This window comes from Vulpes vulpes, chromosome 2, assembly GCF_048418805.1.
Source record: "Vulpes vulpes isolate BD-2025 chromosome 2, VulVul3, whole genome shotgun sequence".
In the NCBI taxonomy this organism is placed as follows: Eukaryota; Metazoa; Chordata; class Mammalia; order Carnivora; family Canidae; genus Vulpes; species Vulpes vulpes.
Window position 1 is genome coordinate 131584441 of NC_132781.1, and position 20454 is coordinate 131604894.

A 20454-nucleotide genomic window follows, 5' to 3' on the forward strand; every position below is an offset into this window, starting at 1 on the left:
CACTTTTTCTAAGCCCTACAGCATTGTCATATCATTTGTCTGGCGAGGGAATTAGAGCCTGTGAATAAGAAGGCCACCTCCTGTACCCCCCACCCCTCCACCCCCGTAATGGTAGATTTCCATTCCTTTCAGCTCTCTTGCCAACAACCAGATCTCCCTCCTCCACCCACCTCTCCACCATTCTACACCAAAGAGTAGAGGATGATTAAAAGTCGTCTGCATGAGGTGTGGTTTCGTTCAATATGTACTGTTGGTTCTGCAAATATGCTGGTGGGACGTTGACCATGCATGTTATGTGCCATATGCCACTCTGTTGGCTGGCATGCAGTGGAAAGCCTGAAAAGCAAGGGAGGGGAAGTGGATATTTTTTCTGCTTTTGAAGCACAGGCTTTAATAAAACAAAAAACAAAAACCCAAGAGTTTTGAGAAAAAATATCACATAATTACAGTTTTGTTAATCCTTAATGGATTCCTTACACTGTACACAACTTGCCTCTCAAAAAAGCAGCAGCAGATTCATTCGACTGCCTAGGATTCGTAAAATCATGTTAAAATAAATATATCTCATTTTCTGTGTTTGATATATTCTGGCAAAGTTATATGTAAATTGAAATTTTACAAATTTGGCCTTATTTCAAATATTTTTAAGGTGTTTTCAATTTAAACTGGTATTGTTTTGTAAAGCAAATAATAATTTTGTAATGCAAATAGCCACTCCCTAACTTATTTGTTTTGTAAGTTTGGGCTATTGTATTTACATTTTTTTCTAGAAGCAAGATATATCTATGGATGATGTCAGACAGTAAGACACTAACTTATAAGTAATACAGAGTAAACATTTTTTTTTTTAAGATTTTATTTATTTATTCATGAGAGACACAGAGAGAGAGAGAGAGGCAAAGACACAGGCAGAGGGAGAAGCAGGCTCCAATGTAGGGAGCCTGACACGGGACTCGATCCCAGGTCTCCAGGATCAGGCCCTGGGCCTAAGGCGGCCCTAAACCACTGAGCCACCCAGGCTGTCCCAAAGTAAACATTTTAAATATATATGAAATATTTTTAGTTTTAGAAATTTAATCTAAGAACTTATATTTTTTTGAAATAACTTTTATCTGAAGTAAGAACTGGCGCCTATCCCGAAGTAGGGCAATCTGGCAAAATATTAACATAGCAAAATACTGAATTTATCCTAAGGATATAAGAGGACAATGTGTAAAAATATATGTACCAAAAAATTGTTTGCAGATTGTTTATAATAACAGAAAGTTAAAAGGAACCCAAAATAGAGAGATTAGTAAGAGAAGTCATTTAAATAAAGACATCATTTCATTTTTATGCGATGTTTAGTTATACTGCTGTCAAAAGAGTAAAAGTGAGATACCATTTTCACCTACCCTGTAGGCGACAATTTGAGTTTGATGACCTCCTGTCAACAAGTGTAGGGTAACGAGGGGGTCAGAAGTGGTGTGGGTAAGTACATAAAACGCTTTCTCACTGGATGTTTGTCTGGGAGCGGCAGGGGTAGTTTTGAGTACAATCATGTTTGCCAGTCCACAAATATTCCGGAGACTGAGACAATATGACATCAACTTGAATTAATTATTTTAAATATACTCCAAAAGGCATTTTATATATTTAAGGGATTTAAAAAGAGATTGGAAAGAATTACACTATTTAATGAGGAAGTATTAAAATTTAATTTTCCTAAAATGTTTTTGCTAGACACATCTCTTATTGTTCTTTAAGGAGAAAAGATATTTCTAGACTTTCAAAACAAGTTCTAGGTAAGATCATCTTGTGTATTTGAAAGTTGGGTAGTGAATTCACTACATTTGGTAATACTCAGCATTACCTACTCCTTGGGTCTTTTTTTCAGGGAGGGGGTATACTTGCTCTCTAAAATTTACTTGATTAAAATAAGTTAAGAATTACTTGACAATTCAGTTTATGGAAATGGGCTATTATTTTAAGATGTGATCCTAAAGATTTCCATTTGGTTATTTCATTTGTCTGTGTGTGTGTGTGCACAGTACAGAAAAACAGAGGTAAGGAATACTCACCAATAATCTCACCCTCCTAACTTAACAAATATTTTTGTCTATTTCATTCCTGGAGTTTTTCTTAGAATTATTATATTTTTTTAAATACAAAATACTACATACATGCAGAAAAACACAATAAATAATAGGACTCCTGTTAGTTTCAGTATGACAAGTGAGATATCCTGAAAACTAAAAATGCTAAATAAAATATCAGATTAAAAATTATTCTTAAATGCATCACTGAGCTGGTAGGAGACTGTGAAATATTCAGAGGCAGATGAAGTGAGAGCAGGAATCCTGGAAGAAAACTGTGCTCTGAAGTTAGCATTCTCCGTGGAGGCATCTGAAGAGCCCTGCTGGCATTAACTTTAGGTTTGGTTGGTGGTGTAGAGTAACACAGACAGGAGACATGGCAAGAACACAATCAAGGTGAAGTCTAATAGGAGACACTACCTCCTCCCCTTAAAGTTAGGACCCCATTGGGGAACACCTTCAGTGTACAGGGGAACTAGATATAAATCCACCCCACAATAGGAGTAGCAAGGAAACTTGCTTATCTTGACCATTGTGCTGGGTAGAGGGGGAAAAATGTCTCCCTCAAAAATCTATAACCATAAGCAAACCCACACAGGAATTTGTGGTCCAGAATTCACATGATCTGTAAGGACCCAAAAAACCAAAATTTTATTTTCAAGTGGTTTCAAGTTTTAATTGCTTCCAGGCACGTGGCAGAAATAAAAGAAACATTATCTTGAGGAATCCATCTTCAAATCAGGCCTTAAAAAATCCCCGCAATTAAACACAAGAGAATCTGCTGTGAATGTCAAAACTCAGAGAACACACAAGCGATCAAGACACCATGGGGGATATCCAAGAAACAAAATGGGAGAATCAGACACCAAATAACACTGAATATTAAAATTATCAAAAAAATAAAAATAAAAAATAAAACAAAATTATCAGTCATTCGCAAAATAAGTGTATTTTTAATCAGTGAAAGCTAATAGAGGAAATAAAAATCTACAAGGAAAAAAACTAAAAGTAATCATCTTGTGAATTTGCGAAACAAGCAGACTTTCTAAAAAAAAATTATAATTGAAATAAAAACTCCAATGGATAGGTTAAACAGAAGATTGAGCACGTTAACAAAAAACAGAAGAAATTATTCGTAAGGCATGAATAATGGAAGTAGGAGACAAAGAGATAGAAAGTTTGAAAAGGGGCAGCTGTTTAGCGCCGCCTGCAGCCCAGGGCCTGATCCTGGAGACCTGGGATCGAGTCCCATGTCGGGCTCCCTGCGTGGAGCCTATTTCTCCCTCTGCCTCTCTCTCACTCGCTCTGTATCTTTCATGAGTAAATAAAATAAAATCTTTAAAAAAAAAAAGTTTGAAAAAGAAGCCAAGAGACTTAGAGAGTAGATATTACATGAATCTCACCATAATTTCAGAGAATAGACTTAACTGCACTAGTAATCAGGGAGATGCAAAGTGAAACAATGAGATTCCATTTTACCTTTTTCACCTTGGTAAAAATTCATGACACCCAGTTCCAGCAAGAATATTAGACAACCAAGAAATATTCTAGTGTCTAGTGGGGGTATAAATTGGAACAACCACTCTGGAAAGCAATTTGATGGATTTTGTTTTGGGAGTTTGGGGGTTTTGTTGTCATTATTGTTCTTTGGTTTTGTTTTGTATTGCAAATTATTGCGTATTCCCATTCTGTAAGAAAGGAGCACATATGAATCTAGCCATTACAAACCCCAGGGACAAGTTGTATCTTGTTCAGCTACAAGGGCACCTACAAAGAGAATGAAAGTGAGACTGAGGCAGTTCTAAGGATCATCTTGGTCATTCATTCATTCATTCATTCAACTAATAATTACTGAAGGCCTTTCTTGTATAGGATCAGCTCTGACTTTCTGGGGTGTGACAATACTCTGTGCATCCCCAAATCTGGTGTTTCTCCATATAGATTTCAGTGTTTAGGCCCTTTAGACTTCCTGCTAGGGCGAGTCCAGAGTACATGAGAGAAGAGCCCAATTCATTCTGCCTTTTTGCTGGGAAGAAAAGGTGGAAACTCAGTTGAAATCCTTCACTCTCCATCCTGCAAGATTCCCCTCAGTTCTGATCTTTGCCTGACTGTTCCAGCTGGTCTGTCTCACTCAGTTCCCAGTCCTCATTTTCTATAGTAGTCGCTTGGTTATTAAAAATACACTTGCAATGAAATTTCTTGTAGTGCGGTTTATTTATTTTTTTTTTTTGTAGTGCGGTTTAAACTGAGAAGGAAGCTTCTCACTGCTTGATCATGATTTTTTAGTTATTCGATGGCCAGAATGATTTTTTACATCTCTTTGTATATAGCACGTATACAATGCATTGAACACAAAGTTAATTATCAGTAAAGAGTTCTTGAAAAAAAAAAAAAAGAAAATATAAGTGATTGGATGACTTAACAAAAATGGGGGAATTACTTTTAAGTTTTATTTACCGATGTGGTCCCTGTCCTGTGTGACAGATTCCTTTAACTGGAAATTCAGAGAGGATTTGGCATATGTATATCAAAATATATCATGTTATGTATGCCTTGATATATAGCATGCTAGGTCGAAATCTAGGTGGAAGTATTGGGAAGCACTTTGTCCCATAGCTATAAATTTGGTCTTTTATGATTTTATAAAATTGTCTGCCTCTAGAGAATAACAGTATCTCCTGAATTGATGTATCCATACACTTGAATGTACTCTCAAACAGGCCCATTCAAAGCATTTTTAAACCTTGATTTTCCAATATCAGATCTCATTTTTAATTAAGGCTTAACTTCCACTCTCCCTTGCATCTCCATAGAAGGATTAGGCCAGGCCACATCACATCTGGCTGGGTCTGTGATGTCTCGGGGATTTATGAATGACAAGTGATATTAGAACTGGGGTCGTGTGCAGTCATCCTGAAATCAGAAGCTGAATGCTCCCTTCCCAGCCGTGTAGGGTTGGGGTAAACAGGTCATCAAAGGCAACATCATCTCTACTCTCGCTTTCTGTTTTCAGAATCTTGGCTTCATAAAAATTCACAACCAGAATCTTGTGGCATTCTCTAATGAGTAACCTGTAATCAAAGCAAAGCTCTTTTTTTTTTTTTTTTTCTGAACACTGGTTATGAAGAGGGCAAGGGAAGAAAGAGGCTGGAATGGGTGTGAGGGAGAATCAGAAGGAGACAGGGTGGAGGGGCCTGGGGGAGCAGCACTGGGAGTTCACCAGTGGGAGAGACTGGCTCTGGACTTGCCCGGGAGACTCATGGAAAGGCAAGGTCATGGGCCTTGTCTATCAGAGTTCCCACTAATAAGATGAAAAATATGCAAACTAGTGAGTTCACACAGAAGTTCAGACATTCTTGGGGCATTACAGAGAATTATTTTGAAAACATACAATAAGATTATTGAGGGGCTAGTTTGTCAGTAAGCAGCACTGGAGGCTCTGAGAATGTGGGAGCCTTCCCTGAAACCGCACTGGGGACCACAGGTCGTGGAGGGACACTTGTCTCCCTGTGAACAGGGCTGCCTGTGTCCGGCCCATGTGTACAATTCATGAGACGGACTGAGCAGCTTGGAGCTGTCCTCATTTCCTTAGTTAACTACTACCACCGAGGCCATGTTCAGTAAGAGTCCTGGGGTCACGCCCTGGCTCCTCGAAGCTCTGGGCATCTGCCTTCTCTAAGAGGAAAGTGCTGGAAAACACGAAGAAGGGGAGCAAATACCCCTAAAGATTTAACCGGGAGAGACAGATATCTACACAGAGACCCTAAATAGCATCATGAGATAACATATGTGAATGTATTTTGAAAAACTCCACGTGCTACATAAATAAGAGGTAATCCTATTTCTATATAATATTATTTCATGGGACACCTGGATGGCTCAGCGGTTGAGTGTCTGCCTTTGGCTTAGGTAATGATCCTGGAGTCCCAGGATCGAGTCCCGCATTGGGCTTCCTGCATGGAGCATTCTTCTTCCTCTGCCTGTGTCTCTGCCTCTCTCTGTGTGTCTCTCGTGAATAAATAAATAAAATCTTTGAAAAAAATATATTTCTTAATGGATCCACGAACTATAGGCACTGAGCTGTGGATCAGCTGGTCCTTCAAAATAGAACCAAGAGTACCATCTTACCCAGTCCATTAATTCACCCTCGTGGAAATTCAACTGGAGTTTGAGATACATGATGGTGCTCACCTGCCAGGAGGCTCAGAGACCTTTATTTCTTAATGTTGGTTACGGGCAGATAGGAAATGAGAGAACAGACCCTGGCATCTGATAATTCATTCATGTTACTATGCATCGCTTTCTAATTTTGGAAGCCCTCTCGCTGTGCAGCCTCAGGACCATGTGAAACAAGTAGAGATTACTATCTCCAGTTTCCAAGCAAGGAAGCCAAGGCTCAGAGAGGTGGCATGGCTCAGCCTCAGGTCACAGGGCCGAGAGGCAGGTGCACCACAGTTGTGTTGTCGGTAGCCTCTAGGAAGCAATGCCCAAACGTGGCAGGATATAATCCTAAACCCAGAAAGTCAAACAACTGAACCGTAGCACCCTGGAGGCCAAAGTCCTTTCCCTATTTGCAGCTCCTGGTATTGCTGAAGAGTGTGCCTGGGGTGAGGGTGTGTGACCTGCGTCTGTTTATGTCTCGTCTGTTGTACCTTCTCTTTTGGAGCCACATGATCTTGAATAATCTGGACAAAGGAGAACTAGCTCCAGTATGAGGGTAATTGCAGCATGGTAATACTTAACATACTCAGCACTTTCCACCTAGATGTTATCTCATTAACCTTCCCGTGTCCCAGCGAGGCATGTGCGACATGCGATGTTGCTGTAGCCTCCGATGTCAGTCCTCTTCGAAGCCCCAAGATGAGGTCCTGCGGATCTGCAGCTATATTGCCGGGTGACTGAAGGCTGAGACTGAGGTTTCCTTTTAAGTGGAGTGACTGGAGGGCCAGCGGCAAATGCTCTCTGTTGCTGTATTCCAAGCACAGGCACCTAGCAGTCTCCTCGCTATCAAAAGGGGTACTTGCCTCTCTTGAGCAACACTGAGGACCATGTAGGTGTTTTCAATGTCTGTCACTTACTCCTTACAGCAGCGTTGGAAGCGGGCATTACTATCCTCTCCATAGGAAACTGGTTTACAGGGGACTCGGAGATTACATACTTGCCCAAAGACACACTGGTGTTATTCGATGGCAGCACAGAGTTTGTCCCCAGCTCCAGGTGACGTCAGTCTAGATGTAAGGTCCCTGCATCCCGTGTCAAGGCTGGCTCCGTGCTTTGACCTCCTGAGCTGAAGGGACAGAGCGAGGACCCGCAGAGACGGCCTAGTCATCCCTGGCTATGTGTGCAGCCGTCCCCTCCACCAGGGAGAGGGAGACCGGAGGGAGGTGACCTGGCGGCAGCCCCCTCGGAGCTCCTGGCAGCTGCTGGCATCTCAGCTCAAGTCACTATTTCCAGGGCTCGGGGGCAGCCAAGGAGTGTGCGCCCCTGTGCGGGGAAAATAGACAGGGGTGTGAAGGGCTGTTCAAGAGCCAAATGAAAGGGGAAGGGAGGAGAAAAGTTGGAGAGAGGCCGTTTTGAGGGAGACGAGAGGGTCCTGGTGGGTCTGGGCCAACTCCCTCTGTCCAGTAAAAGCCTTGGTGGAAACATGCCTGGTGGCACCAAAAGAGTACTTGGGATTTGCGGGGGGGTGGGGGGTGGGGGGTGGGAATGGGTTTCTTATTTTTTCTTTTAAGATTTTATTTATTTATTCATGAAAGACACAGAGAGAGAGGCAGAGACACAGAGGGAGAAGCAAGCTTCACGCAGGGAGCCCGATGCAGGACTCGATCCCAGGACCCTGGGATCACGCCCTGAGCCGAAGGCAGGCGCTCAACCGCTGAGCCACCCAGGCACCCAGAAATGGGTTTCAATACACATAACCTGCATTTTCAGATTTGTCCTGCTAAGTCCATGAAGAAAAGAATGCTCCAGTGATAATGCCAGTAAAATGAGGGAGTGATGTGCACACAGTCACATCAAGAACAAAACTTTTGAAACTGATTTTGATACGGCTTGATTGTATTTACATTAGCTTCCAGGGTTGATGTGAGTCTTGCTAATAATAGCTTTTATATAAAATTGGCTTCAAGGCAAGGGGTAGTTGTCTCAGGTTACTTGCGAGCCATGCCATAATTCCACAGCTAGCAACTCAACTTGCAATGCCATTTGTCTGAGTAGGTCCTTGAACCCAGGCCATGGACTCAGGCGTGGATGGGCCCGAGCAGGGCCGCTCCACACCCGCTGCCTGCTGACTCGCATGCTGTGTGTACTTTAATTAAGGGTGTTGACATGGTCAGAGGAACGGATCAAATGCAATACTCACTTTTACATTCTTCCATGGAAAAGTGAATTCAGATTAGGATCAACTTTACTAATAAACACTCCGGAAATAATCAGCCACCTTCCCCGAGGCTACATTTCTCATGCAACGTCCTCGTTCTGGGCATATGACTAATCTCAAAGCTCTGATAAGTAGTGTGTGTTCAATGTAAATTATAAACTGGATGTCATGCTGCCATGTTGGCCTTCTAGCAACAGAACAAGTATTTCCAGCTCTGTCAGGTCAAACTTAGAATCTAATGAATACTTTTGGAGGTCTGATTCCTCACCCACTTGAATTTCAGTAACTTATCTTCTCTAAACTAGCAGAAAATCACAAACTTGAGGTAGTCATTTGATTATTCCCATTGCCTTAAGTAGGTGAATAATAAACCACCCAAAGACTCATGTTTGCCACTCTTGTCTTTTTTGCAATTGGACAGATTTTCATCTGTGGGGGCCCACGTCAGGGTTTTATCATTCCTACTGACTGATTTTGTCTTAAATCCAGGCACAGCCTCTCTTGCTTTAATTCAGTCTCCACTCCCAGTTAGGTCTTCGGAAGTCATGGGGAATAATTGTTTGATGCCCCATCCTTGAAACCTTCCATGAATTTGGAAACAGCAACCAGGTTTATCCAGAGGCTTCTCTACCAGGATATAAAACCCTGATTCCTTTTAACTTTCAATTTTGACTCTGTGTCCTCCAAGAGAGGCCCTAAATCTTCTCTGGTGTCTTCCCATTTTTATTGTGTGGTGATGTAGTTAGGATGCATCCAGGAGCTCATTCTCTCGAAGTGAAGCAGGTGACTCCAGCTCAACCATACCACGGGGAATGTCTCTGCAGTCTTATGTCCTCTTTCATATTGTCATATTGTCAGGTGGCTGCAACCATTCCCGATACCCCCATGCAATCCCCAGAGGAAAGAGGGTGTCTCCTTCCATGAGTCTCTCTGTACTATAAAAAGAGCCTTTTCCCAAAACTCCCCAGGTGACTTACTCTCAGACCTCCCTGAGGCTAGAATTGGGCCACAGGCCAGGGGAAGGGGACTGCCAGGATTGTGCAGGCCAGTAACCATTCATGCCCCCACTTCAGCCCCACCAGAGGAGTCATTTCCTGAGTACAAAGCTCTGTGGAGAGTGAAACTTCAAACAAAATCAAAGTCCTACCAGCAAGGATCAAAGGGGGAAGGAACATGGTCACTGTTAAGTGGGCAGTCAGCTGTGTTTGCCACAGGTGAGCAAAAATGAGGAACAAAACTACTCTTCACGTGGTTCAAAATATTCACAGTAAAACAACAAAACAAGTAATAACTGAAAACCCATTAAGTGCCAGGTACTGTGGGAGCTAGCAAGGATGCGAGATGAGCACCACATGGTCCTTGACCTGCAGAGCTAGCAAGCCAACTGGGCAGCCCATGTCATTTCAAAATTGCATAGTAAGCGGTAAGAGAGAGGCATGTAGCTAGCATTCTAGAAACACGGAGAGGGATCCCCTAAAACTCAACCGAGGGGGTATGATTCCTGGGGAAAGGCCAAGTAAACTGTCTGTGAATGCTGAGAGTGAGTGAGAATGAATTAGGCTAGGAAAAGGAGGCTGGGGAGGCACTATGGGGTACGTGACTCTTGATTTTCTAATCTTTGTATAATATTTTATGTTTTATTATTATGGCTCCTCTACAGTCGATGAAATAGAAAATCCCTTTCAAGCCTGAGGGTGGTGTGCACTGCAAGGGTCATTTCCCATGAGTTCAGTTTTTCATATTTTGTATCTGGATGAAATCCATTTTATGATCACTGAATTCCATATTTAAACAAGGAAGCCACTCATCCAGTAGGAAAATGTGTGAGGGAGTGAAAACGAATGCAATTCTAATCAATATGATGTCGCTGGCTCTGTAAACAGGTTTGTTTTTAAGTATTATAGGACAACTCTAGTGATTGGAACTGAGGAGGAATCAGAATGAGTAGAAGTCTATCACGTAGAATTGTTTTATTACTTGTGGCTATGTTTGTATAGCAAAGAGTTGCTTATGAGGAGTGTGTGTTAGATTGATGAGAATGATTTCCTTAGCATATTCACTACCTCCTTAAAAATGCTCCTCGGGTGATGGGGCACCAGGGTGGCTCCGTCCATTGGGCGTCCAACTCTTGGTTTCGGCTCAGGTCATGATCTTGGGGTTGTGAGATCAAGCCCCTTGTTCACTCCCCCCCCCCCCCCGGGCATGGAAACTGCTTGAGATTCCTTCTCTCTCTCCTACCCGCCCCCATGCTCATTCTCTCTCTCTCTTTCTCCCTGTCTCAAAAAAAAAAAAAAAAAAAAAGAAAAAAAAAAAAAGAAAAAAATGTTCTTCAGATGGCAAGAGACACTGAAAACAAACTCTTCTCTCCTCCTGCATCCTTTTTTTTTTCTTTAACACATGTAAACTTTGGCCTGATTTGTGCTGAGTTGGTTAGAGAATTATGAATGTAAAGAATAATGGCTTTTTAAAACTTTCTTAGATGGCTTTGGAGTTCTGTACGCATGTTTTCATGTGAATGCAATCTTCCTGTTATAAATAAATAAAAGATATCTATTCCAATAAACACCCCAGGAAACGTTATGAATGGGCAATTCAGTGTAACAGATCATGTAAAATAGGGTTAGATTCCTTAATAATCAAAGAAATGAAAACTAAAGCTAGATATCAACAGTCAAATCAGCAGGGGTTTTTTTTTAAGAGACTTTATTTATTTATTCATGAGAGACACACAGAGAGAGGCAGAGGGAGAAGCAGGCTCCCTGTGGGGAGCCCAACATGGGACTCAATCCTGGGTCTCCAGGATCATGCCCTGGACTGAAGGTAGCGTTAAACCACTGAGCCACCTGGGCTGCCCTCAAATCAGCAGTTTTTATAAAAGTATAAATGAGGGACTCCTGGGTGGTTCAGCAGTTAAGAGTCTGCTTTCAGGGACGCCAGGGTGGCTCAGCAGGTTGAGTGCTTGCCTTGGGCCCAGAGCATAATCCTGGAGCCCCAGGATCGAGTCTCACGTTGGGCTCCCTGCATGGAGCCTCCTTCTCTTTCTGCCTGTGTCTCTGCCTCTCTCTCTCTCTATCTCTCTCTCTGTGTGTGTGTGTCTCTCATGAATAAATAAATAAAATCTTAAAAAAAAAAAAAAAAGAGAGTCTGCCTTCAGCTCAGTGTGTGATCCTGGAGTCCCTGGATCGAGTCCCACATCGGGCTTCCTGCATGGAGCCTGCTTCTCCCTCTGCCTGTGTCTCTGCCTCTCTTTGTGTGTGTCTCTCATGAATAAATAAAATCTTAAAAAAAAAAAAGTATAAATGAGTAAATAAAGTGCTTATGCCCAGGGCTGGTAAGAGGGTAGAGACATGAGCACAATGTTTTATTGTGTTTAGAGAGATGTATGTATAAGGATGTTTACTCTAGGACCATTTGTCTTTTTGGGGTTTTAAAATTTTTAAAACAACTTAAATGTCCATTAACAGAACACTGTTAAATAATGGCATAGTCATGTAATGGAATATTAGATATCTGTCAAAACAACGAGGTAGCTCTGTATACACTGAGTCTTTAAAATCTCAAGATGTATTACATACACCAAGCAAGCAGAGAGCAGAGTAAGAGTTATCTCTATGTACAGGTATGGAGAAAATCACATTTCTGGAAGGATAAATAGGAAATTGTTACCGTAGTTACAGTGGTTACTTTCAGGAAAAAGACTAGAGGTAAAGGATGGAAGACTTTTACTTTTCACTTTATACTTTTATGTGTGGTTTCAATTTGTGCAAGAATTGCTTTATTTTAAAAGATGAAACATAGCTTTTTTTTTTTTTTAATAGGTTATCTCTTTGGGATTCCTGGGTGGCTCAGCGGTTTAGAGCCTGCCTTTGGCCCAGGGCGTGATCCTGGAGACCCAGGACTGAGTCCCACGTTGGGCTCCGTGCATGGAGCCTGCTTCTCCCTCTGCCTGTGTCTCTGCCTCTCTCTCTCAGTCTCTTGTGAATAAATAAATAAAATCTTTATTAAAAATAAATAAATAGGTTACCTCTTCATGACTTGACATGGGAAAGTATAGACAAATCAGAATGTTATGACCCTGTTAATGATCCTATTTATCTGGAGAAAGCTGTAGACCTACATAGTGTTGTATTAAGAAGTCTGGATAAAAATAACTTGAACTCTGATCAATGTGGTTGCCTCATAGCCAGAGTAGAAAAGTACTGACATTCTGACATTATAGAAACCTTCATTTTCTCTGTACTGTTGACTTTTGTACAGTTGCTAGTGAATTATCAGAAAGAAAAACATAAATTTTTCCAAGTGAGGGGAAAAAGTTAAAAAAAAAAAAAAAAAGGGAAATCTAGTCCTCCCACTCCCTTTTGCGTGAAGTGCTCCTGTCTGCCCTGTGCAAAAACATGGCTTTGGCTCGTCCCTCACCTGGCTCATCCAAGCTCACTCTCACTTACTTCCCTTTTAAATCCCATCTGCAGGGGAAGCCTTTGTAGTCCGAGTGGGATTTCTCCTCTGATCCCACTTATCTACCCAAGGCTTACCCAACTAGAAAAACTGGAAAATAAAAATCAAAACAGAACGTTCAAACGAGATGCTGAAAACTAGCCCAACCTGTACACGAAGCCAGCATGTCTCATTCTCATACCACCAGGCTGCAGCACAGGCTGGGGACCCGAGCCCCCGTGCGCCCCTCCAGTTTGCACCCCGTCCTCTTTCTCGCCTACTCATCCTCCCTGTTGCCCTAACTTGGGGAGGCTGGTGAGGCAGGAGGGGTGCTATGGAAATAAAAGGTGATTAACTGCATCATTGTGTGAGCCCTGGAGGATAAGATTGGTATCGTGCATTTGGTGCGAACACTGCCTAGAAAATTAGGAGAACCCAGGATGTCCATGAACACAAGTGTGCTCTGAACTTGTGAAGAACATGCAGTGACGATCCGATCCCGACGATTTATCTTTTCAATTATTTTTTATTTCAGAACACTTAAATGTCAGTTGTAGTCTTACATAGGAGCAGTGCCATGAGGATGTGACTTGCTCCTGTGCCACCAGCAGTACTTGTGTTGACACACTCGCCAGCCTCCTCCCCATTCCTCCTGTGTGAGCTGCTGTAGCAGCGAGGACAAGTGCTCAGAGGTGTCCAAGCACTGGGAGTTCGGGAAAGAACCTTCGGTGAAAGTACACATCCGATCACCACTTCTTTCCAATCACGACTTCTTTCGGAGAAACTAGGAGAGGGGACTGGGAAGCCCACATGAGGGGAAGTGGCCAAGCAGAGGTTTCTAGAGCCACAGTGATGATTTAACCTACCACGCAGCTCTTGCTTACCATTTTTGGAATCTTCTGATGACTCTCGTGTCAGAACAGCCCAAGTGCTAGCACAGCAGACAAAAGAGAGTAGTTTTCCTTTGTCGAGTTGGGAAAGTATTTAAACGGCAAGGCTGTCTCCCTCCTGGGGCTGGCTGACTTGTGTTCCCCCAAAATAGATATGCTGATGTGCTAACCCCCAAACGTCAGAACGCGACCTCATTTGGAAAGAGGGTCTTTAGATATTTGATCAAGTGAAAATGAGACCATTGGCTGGTGTCCTGATAAAAGGGGGCCTAGAAAAAATAAAAATAAAAAAAAATAAAAGGGGGCCCAGAGACAGACACGCAGTGGGAAGAGGATGACACAGGTGAGGGGACAGAGGATTGGGGTGCTGATGCCTCTACAAGCCCAGGAATGCTTGAGGCTACCAGAAGCTGGGAGAGAGGCCTGGAACAGACCCTTCCCTAGAGCTGCCAGACGGAGCACAGCCCTGACCACACCCTGATGTTGGACTCCGGGCCTTCAGAGCCGCAAGGTAAGTTTCTGTTGATTAAATAGATATGCACCCACTTGATGATTCTTTGCTGTGGCAGCCTTAGGAAACTGATATGGCTACTCAAGAGGCCCATCCTTAACAATGGTCAGAAAAAAATGAAGGGAGAAACCTCAGCCTATTCCAGCAGAGGATAGTTGTGTGACAAAATAACTAACAGGAGTGGCTTTTCCACTGTGGAGGTAGATTTTTCTGGGAGCACTCAGCCTGGAGATAGTTCTGTTTCAGTGGAATACAAAGAGCCAGTAAACCCTCCGTCTGCGGCATGGCAGAGAGGAGAGGTGCGGAGCCCAGGGTAGGCTGGCAGAGAGCATGCCGTCCTAATTTGGACCATTGCCTGGCTCTGTGCAGGAGCCAACACTGTGCACGCAGCTGCTTAAAGCCCAACATTTTAAGGGTGTCTTGATGGCTCAGTGGTTGAGCGTCTGCCTTTGGCTCAGGTCATGACCTTGGGGTCTTGGGATCGAGCCCCACCTTGGGCTACCTGCTCATCAGAGTCTGCTTGTCCCTCTCTCTCTGCTTCCACTCATGCTCTCTTTCTCAAATAAATAAATAAAATCTTTAAAAAAAAACAAAACACATTTTACGAAATGGAGACAGAGACAGAGTTCATCAAAGGGAATGAAAGACCAGGCAGTGACCCTTCTGATGCCAACCATGGAGACAGGAATTAGGGGCAAGAGGGTTCACAAGCAAAAGAGAACTGAAAATCTCAAGAATACCAGCAACTGGACCCGATCTGGCCAAGGACATTTTTCTTTTGCCTTATTTATTTCCTCTTTCTTTGTCTTTTACTTTGTACTGTTCTTGGGAAAAATCACCATTAAATTGGAACCCCAGTGCTTAATCTTTGTACGTATATTTGTGGGAATAGAATTTATTCCTGACTGTGTGTGTGCATGTGTGTGATTCTGTTCTATGGATTCAGTTCTCAGCTCATCCTTCTGTTATCTTTTTAGAGGAAGCCAGGAAACAAAAACAAAATCCTCAGATGTTGTTAAAGAGAAGCCCCTGGACCAAAAGGGTCCCGGTGAAGGCGGCCAAGAGCGGGCAGACGAGAGGCCTAAAGCTGCCTCACCAGGAAGGACTCCTGGCTTCCCCGGGGATTCGATGCGCTCTACTCACACCCAACCTCGGTCTGTTCCAGATGGACAAAGGCCTCAGCCCTGAGTCTTTGTTTTCATTGTCCTAAGACCCAGCTCTTCTCTCTTTTGTCTCAAGAGTAGGCCAGGGTGGGGGGAGCGGAAGCCGGACATCAGAGAGGATCCTAGCGAACACTAATTTCCCCTACTTACCTCTCCCTAAAAAAGGGTGAAATTAAAGAGACTTCTTTTGTCAAAAAAAAAAAAAAAGTGAAAAGCGCAGGTTTGTTGTTGTTTTGAAGATTTTGAACAGACGAGGTGTTTTCCTTGGTGTTCAGTTTCAAAATCAACACGCTGACACCTGCCCGAAAAAGGGAAAACGGAGTCGGCTCTGGCATCAGCCCTCCCCAGCAGCGCTCCGAAGAGAAAGGAGAAGCGTCTGCTTGGCCCCTGCTGCCCCCACCCCCCAACTAATGACTGTACGATGCTTCAGGACCCGCCCTGGCCACCCTGGTCACCCCAGGTGCTGGGAGGGGCAGGAGGAGAGGTCATGCTGTTTGTCCCTTAGGTCCTCTTACTACTGCAAGGTGGGTCAGATTGTTTTTCTGAGAGCTTGTTGTTCATCTGGCTTTTCAAATCTTGTTCTGCTTCCTTTTTTTTCTTTCTTTCTTTTTCTTCTTCTTCTATTTGCTGAAGGATAAGATGGAAATAAACTTGCCACAGTGTTAACAGTCACAGATTGTCCCTCTGCTGAACCACTAAGTGGCAGCCAGGCAGCTCTAATAGGCATGATTTCTTTATAAACATACATGGAAATATTTTAAAAATTAAAAAATAAAAATGGGGGCACCTGGGTGGTTCAGTGGTTGAGCATCTGCCTTGGGCCCAGGGCGTGATCCTGGGGTCCTGGGATTGAGTCCTGCATCAGGTTCCCCTGCAGGGAGCCTGCTTCTCCCTCTGTTGGGGTCTCACTGTGTGTCTCTCATGAATAAACAAATAAAATATTTTAAAAATATAAAAATAAAATGAATTTTTAAAAATGTCAAGGGTGGGCCTGGGTCAGAGCCAAGCCAGGAGAAATAAGCATATTCTGGAGAGGGACATTCGCACCCTGCACCCCACCAGAGGTTGGTTTGAAGTAATTTAGGGTCAAGTGGAAACACTGATTATACTTCACCTGCCACGTCTGATGACCGTGACCTTTGGTTTTAGGTTCTAGAGAGTCTGGGTTCTAGCTGGCTGGGCAGCTGCTCTGAGTGGCTCTGTACTTTACACTCAGTCATGTTGTGTAGACAGTGGCGTGGGGTAGAGCCTGTGAGGCGAGTGCTGACCAGGCAGTGTGTAAGGGACAGCTTCTGGCCTGTGGCGTCTGTCGCTGGCCCAGCACTCACCTTGACTTCCTCCTGCTTCCTTCCCTTCGTGTCGTCTGGGTCCCTGGGAGGGACACTTGCCGCTGCCAGCAGAGGAGACTGCCTGGGGACCAAGGGAGGATGGGGAAGTCGTTAGCGTGACTCAGCGCGGCCTTCCCGGGCCCACTCCAGCCTAGTCGGGGCACCTTCTTGGGCCGCTCTGAGGAGGGCGCTGGGAAGGGACCTGTGGTCAAAGGGCACAGAGAAGGCAACCGGAGCATCAAGGAGAGGAAACAAGCGGCCCAGAGATAAAGAAATCAGAGCTGGGAGGAGAGAAATAAATAGAAGCGAAGATGACACATCATACCAGATCCACAACACGGCGGGGGGGACGACACCATAGAGATGTGAGACACCGAGCTGGCCCTGCGGAGAGAAATGGTTCAACAAACAAACTCAGAAGCCCCTACAGGAAAGGACAGAACCAAATGGAAGTAAAGAACCGAACCCCCAACAGGAAGGACGTCTGAGAAAGGCGGTGGAGGGAAGGGAGAGAGAAGCCTGTGTGGAGGCCCAGGGGAGGCCCAGGGAGGACACGGGGCCCAGGCGGCCAGGACGGTTCTCAGGGTGCACCTGGGCCCCAAAGCCACTACCAGCTGATCACGGGAGGAAGAGCGTCTGTCGCTCGCTCGTGGAGCCCCCCAGGACCCCTCAGAGGTGCGAGGAAACCCAGCGGGAGGGAAACCCCCCATCTGCCCCCAGATGACTTTTCCCTAAAGTTTCCTTTAGGGAGAGACCTTCTCAGTCCTTAGAGCGGATCCCCGTCCCGGGTGGTGAGCAGCCCGAGCTTCTCGGTGCCCGGGAATCCCAGGGTAAATGACAAAAATACCTCGGTTCCTAAGAACCTGGATAAGAACACGAAGTCGTTATTCGCATGACCCCCCCATTTTGGGAGACTGCCTCCCCCCAGGAAGTTAGAAGTTGCCTCCTGGGTTGAACTAATTGGACACTTGGAATAATGAAAAAGTGTAAGGAAAGCACAAACGATGGATGCAACCCATTGCTGTTACAAAACATTATGATAAATTACCAAAAAGACGCCTCTCCGCCCCCTTCTGTAATTTCAGGTTATTAATTTTATTCATACATGAGTAATTCTTTCCTCGCACACCTCTCTTGGCCTGTTTCTCTAATGAGGAAACAGGAAAAAAAAAAACAGGCAGGAGATAAAATACTCCAATTGGAGCTGAAGCAAATGAAAGAAGATATCAGAAACAAATAACATTATCAGCTTTTAGCCCCATAATAAGCTCTTATTTATTTAGACCCTATTAATTTGGAATTTATAATAACTTGATTGGGATCTGGGCAGAAATTTTCCTTCATTTAGCAAACTCTGTCTTCCTAAGGAGTACAGAAGAGCGATGTAAATGAGCTTACAAGGGGAATGTTTGAAATACATCTTTGAGCACTTCAGGCAATTTCATATATGAATAATTAATATAAGAATACATATCATTCTTATCCAATAATTATCTAGTAATTCAGAAGGAATTTGTTAGGTCACTCTGCAGAGGAGGGAGCTGTGGGTTTATCACCAAATAGCTCTGTGACCATAGGCAAGGAAACTAACTTCTTTGGGGCTTTGTTTTTCTTACCTGTAACATCAGGCTGATAACACCAAGTCTGCCTCGTTCAAGGGCTTCTTGGGAACATGAAAGAAGACAATGGGTGGGCGTCCATGTTGAACTTCATAGGGTATTGGGAAAATCTATCTTATTTTAAATGAATTTACAATTCATACTTTTTACTAATTCCAGTCGGACTTTCAGTCCAACTGTCTACAGCAGTGAGGTTTTTAAGCTTTTATGCGACTTCAGTGAAAGGAAGTTCCCCCAATGGAAGGTTGTGCATGTGTGTATATGTACATACACACACACACACACACACACACACATATGGATATAAACATTTATCTTCTTTCCACGCCTCGTACCCTCAAAAGATCTTTGTAGTCACTTTTGGTATTCAGAGTACACTAAATGTACTTAACACGTTACAACTGAAGAAGCTTGTGTGTACTTGAAAGAGTCTGAGTGTTGGGAGTCTGATGAGCTCGGGTTCAAATCCAGGGTCTTCCATATAGATGAGTTAGCCTGAACAATGTTCTCCTCCAACCCCAGTTTCTTTGTCAATAAATAATAATACCAACTGTGTGGAACTTCTATAAAGACCAGGGGAGTCTGTACCTAGCATAGTGCCTTAGGACCGAGTAGGCACTCCAAAGAGACGATGGTTATTAATATGAAAGATAAGTTGCCTTGAAGTGGTATTTACATTGGAGAAAATACTCAGGACTTGTCACTTTGAATCTCCTGCTCCTGGTACAACATAGCTCCCCAAATACGAAGTCAAGTAGAAGTCAAGTAGAGTCCCAATCACAGTGTCCTGTACAGTTTTGGTTTTTGCTTTTTACACATAGACAACCTATATTGCTTTTGGTGCAATGTATATTACGAAGTATCAAAATAATGTTTCCTCGGTTTTAAGACACTTGCTTTTTCACAACTAAATGTTTTGGAAATCAGAATGAGCTTTAGAGTCAGTGTCAAGGGCAGCCCCGGTGGCGCAGCGGTTTAATGCCGCCTGCAGCCTGGGGTGTGATCCTGGAGACCCCGGATTGAGTCCACATTGGGCTTCCTGTGTGGAGCCTGCTTCTCCCTCTGCTTGTGTCTCTGCCTCTCTATGTCTCTATGAATAAATAAACAAAATCTTAAAAAAAAGAAAAAAAAAGAATCAGTGTCAAAATAAACATGTCAACTGCTAGGTATAGGGGCTGCTAAGAAGAATTGTCATTTGCTTGTGATGGGTGAATTCAGACAGATTTCTCAGAATAAAGAATTTTCAAAGCCGGGAATTACTGGTATTTATGCTCCACTCAGTTGCAAAACATCTGTCTGTCAGGCTTTTCAAGAGAAGCTGTTGAACTTCCTGCAAGATGTAATCAATTTTTAAAAATTTCAGATTATGAGCAGCCCAGGTGGCTCAGCGGTTTAGCGCCTGCCTTCAGCCCAGGGCCTGATCCTGGAGACCTGGGATCGAGTCCCGTGTCGGGCTTCCTGCATGGAGCCTGCTTCTTCCTCTGCCTGTGTCTCTGCCTCTCTCTTGCCCTCTGTGTCTCTCATGAATAAATAAATAAAATCTTAAAAAAAAAATTAAGATTCTAAATCAGGTGCTGCAGAGGTGAAACTCACAGGCACTTTTATGAAAGTGTCACCTTTGCTTGAACTGCCAATGTTCTAGTGAATCCAAGGCCTGTGGAGAATATGAGTTATAATGTGAGTGTGAATAAAACGTGTGCTGTTTATTGGTTAAAAAAATGTATACGTTCAGTGTTGCATTTCTGGTTTTCTCTCTCTGATTAAAACTATCTTTTTAATTAGATAAAGTAATCTTTCTTCTAATTGACAGACTCAGCAGAGAAAGCTTCTCGCTTTTAAAGTCATGGTTAATGTATAATTAAATTTATACTAGAGATGTCTGCGCTTTTGCTTTATGTATGTTATACTTCAATACAACACTTAAAAGTTACAGATAGATGTTCCCGTGTATTTAGCTTAAATAACTGAAGATGTATCAAAATATACCAGTTATAGCTTTCGAACTAGCAAGTATAATTTTTTTAAGTTTGTGGATTTTTTTTAGTAATCTCTCCA

At 43.3% G+C, this 20454-nt stretch overlaps 1 protein-coding gene across 1 annotated transcript in view; it reads right to left on the reverse strand.

Annotated features, from left to right (window-relative positions):
• The window catches only part of ELOVL7 (ELOVL fatty acid elongase 7), a 123636-nt gene extending 107776 nt beyond the window's left edge, over window positions 1-15860 (reverse strand). The window contains exon 1 of the mRNA XM_072750001.1: window positions 15792-15860. The gene's annotated coding sequence lies outside the window, so the exon portion shown is untranslated. The remainder of the gene's footprint in view (window positions 1-15791) is intronic.
• Between the last annotated feature and the right edge of the window lie 4594 nt (window positions 15861-20454).